A 3480-nucleotide genomic window follows, 5' to 3' on the forward strand; every position below is an offset into this window, starting at 1 on the left:
ATCAGTATTTGTTCTTGTATTCTGTGAAATATTGGCCTGACAACTTCTTCCAATTTAAAAAAATTTTCGATTGAAAACAGCAAATATTTTGGCTGTACTAGGCGTTCTTGACAACTCCACGGGCTCATACGCGCAATTTTACGCGTTGTTTATACATGCGCTAGGCCTAGATTGAGACCTAGATTTTATTGGGGTTTTGGATAGGCTTTGCTGCATTAATGTTGTTAAATGTTAAAAGTATAATTGTATAATATATATATATATATATTATTTTTATTCAGCTAATATATGATAAATACAGGCTTGCATTGAATAACGTTTTATATTTTGATGGCAATAATTAGGATGGCTCTAAAATAAAGACAATTTAAAATATACATAAATGTAAACAATGATCCAATATTCATCTGTGAAAATAGCCAGTATCATTGACAATCATCATTCTTCTTACACCTTAGTTTACAAATAGACAAAAACATTATGTTCTACATGTTATATTTTTAATGAACAAAATAAACCTTTAAAAAATACAAAAATACAAATTAAACCGAAAGGTCCACTGATTAATCTCAGATACAGATAGAATAATACATACTCAAAGTTTAGGGATTCAATACTTTGATATTAATTATGTCATCATCAGGAATCCAAATTAAAGGTATGCAATCAGGTTAATACTGACAGTTATTTTTGTACAAATATATTCAATATACTCACACTATATTATAGTACTGCACAACAAAATATGTTATTGCGCTTTGTGTTAATTATGTGCAGTAATTAGTGTGTATATTTATTTTCATTAAAAGGGTATGGGGTTTTAAACAATCTGTTCTCAATAGTAAGTTGATTCAGAGAAAATATAAATTTCCCATTATCTGAAAGTCCCAGGTCTCTTCAAAAATGCAAACAAGAATACTAAACAAAATTGTATGTAACAGCAGGGATACAGAGACAAAATGACGAGTCCATCTGTTTCCATGTAGCTTGCATATCGATTAAAACCGGATAGATGTAAACATATCTCACCATAGTACCTGATTTTCATTTTACGTCGTAACAATTAAAGAAGCTGAAAAGATAAATATAAATATATTTTAATTAGGCAATACATAACAATATAATTCATTCTAGGCAATGGAAAGTAAAATATTTTAAGTGTTAATTATATTGTGCGCTCACTTTTCCCTTGGTTTCAGTCTCAGCAACATTTTTTTTGTTGTTGTTGTAATGGTCATAAATTATTATTATTATTATTATTATTATTATTATTATTATTATTATTATTTCATAATAGTTTGGGAATACAAGTACAGTAACATTCCAAAACATAAAAATAAAAAAAATAAACACCATACATTGAAAAAAGGGGGCAGCATTTAAAAATGGACAACCAAGTTAATGCTTAGGAAGACTGGCGCTTGCTACTAGTAAAGGTCTTCCAACAATATAACCAAAACGGATATCAATGAAAATACAGCATTTGATATACTGTATTTAAGAACATGCGATGTGATTTATAAAGCATTATTGTGATGATACATAATTAAAAAAAAAAAAAAACATTGTACAAAAGTAGAATAATTCTTATTATTTAAAATACCTTAATATCTGTCTTAGTACCATTTTTCTGCTGCTCTCCATGAACACCATTCAGCTGCTCTTTCCTTTATGTTCAAATTGATTATCTCCATGATGTATTTTGTCAGCTCACTTGTATCTTGTTTAAAATTAAAAATAAAAAGTTATTATTGCCATTTTTATTTTCATTAAGAAATTATGACAGAACATCAGACATTAATAATACCACCAAACTTCAGATACTAAAAATGAAATTTCAAAGTATAATAATAATAATAATAATAATAATAATAATAATAATAATAATAATAATAATAATAATAATAATAAATCAAATATTTTTGGACATTTTAAAATTTCAAGATAAATGTTTTTATAAAACTTGGGGTCTGAATAATCCTAAAAATATGTCTATAGCGAATAGACTATGCCTAGCGTAGGCCTATTTCACGTGAGAGCATACAGCGTATACTTAAAATTTAAATACCCTCCGGGCCAAACATTGTTTACTTTCACCTAAGCCCAGGCCCGTAGCGTAGGCTAATTTTAGGGAGCCTAGACCTAGTTTTGCCTATGGAAGACTACTAGAAACATTTGAATTATATTTTTAAAACATATTAGTTATCTTGTCTGTGTTATTTATTACGCCATAAACGTCTAAAAGGTAGACATTCTAGGCCTGCCTAGGCTAAACACGTGTATTTTAAAGGCCAAACACGGTCATTTTTAAACTTAAAATAAAATTTTTACCGAAACAGTTGTCAGAGAGATTTTTTAGAGGATAATGCAGAAGTCAAATAGTAATAACATGGAGCAAGTTGCAATGTTTCAAAAATTTGCAAAAATTATTTATAGCCATGTAAACTTTACATGCCAGATTTTCTTAAGTTTTGGGTGAAAAATATGGAATAAATTCAAATACTCACACGTAAAATCAGGAGCCATGACATCGTACCTATGTTATACTACGGAACTGCTTTGCATGTCTTCTTCGATAATATCATGAATATTAATTATTTTTTTTAACTTTAAAGCTGTTGGTTGGTCATTTAAAAACTCATATATGGAGAATAATGAAAATATCGCTTCCGCGTTAGCGCCCTTAACTATGAGAATATCTAAAATGTATAATAGTGACCAACAGAGGGCTCACTACTTATTGTCTATATTGAAACCGCCGTGAAGGCATTGGGAAAGCAAGCTTTACGCACAGGTGCAGAAATAGCGGGTGATGTAATAAGCGGGAGAAATGTTAAACAAGCGACCAAAGAACGTATAGTACAGGCCGGTAAACGGATTGTTTCTCAGACGGGTCGAGGAAGATTAAATAAAAAGAGAAAACATAATCATAAAAACACCAGTCGAAGGAGAGCTAAGAGAGCGAGAAGAACCTCCGATATTTTCGAATAATAAAAATATTCACCATGTCTTACGTACACAAAAACTCATGCGAATGCCTCAAATCGGAATTGGATTTGTTTTCCGTTCCACCGACTCAAACTAGTATTACAAAAGGGCATTGGGTGGCCTACCACCCATTTACCTCGATTTCTGATTCTGGTCCGTTACAATTCAATGTACAGGGCTCTAGTGAGGAATACGTAGATTTGTCTCAAACTATGCTACGTGTTAAAGTAAAAATCACGAAACCTGATGGGACAGATTTAGACGACGGAGACCCAGTTGGGCCAACCAATTTATTGTTACAATCCTTATTCAGTGAAGTTGATATTTCGTTGATTGTTGGACCACGTGATGGTCATGTACTCCAGAAAGAAGAACGTCTGTCGCAGACATCGATCCAGAGCGGCGACGTTGGCGAGACCCCGCGCAACCCTCAGACGCCAGGACTTGGAAGCCATCGAGATCAGGTCTTGGGAGTAACTTTTCAATTTATCC

The 3480-nt window shown here is 31.8% G+C and overlaps 1 long non-coding RNA gene across 1 annotated transcript; it reads right to left on the minus strand.

The window, feature by feature from the left end:
• Positions 1-694: 694 nt before the first annotated feature.
• On the minus strand, positions 695-2638 carry LOC117121424. The gene is made up of 3 exons (XR_004447546.1): positions 2508-2638; positions 1604-1720; positions 695-1072 (listed from the first exon to the last, which is right to left on the minus strand). It is a non-coding gene; the product is annotated as an uncharacterized LOC117121424 (long non-coding RNA).
• Positions 2639-3480: the final 842 nt, after the last annotated feature.

The sequence above is a fragment of the Anneissia japonica genome, unplaced genomic scaffold (assembly GCF_011630105.1).
Source record: "Anneissia japonica isolate Jap-2015-1 unplaced genomic scaffold, ASM1163010v1 scaffold1790_len102763_cov161, whole genome shotgun sequence".
Classification (NCBI taxonomy): Eukaryota; Metazoa; Echinodermata; class Crinoidea; order Comatulida; family Comatulidae; genus Anneissia; species Anneissia japonica.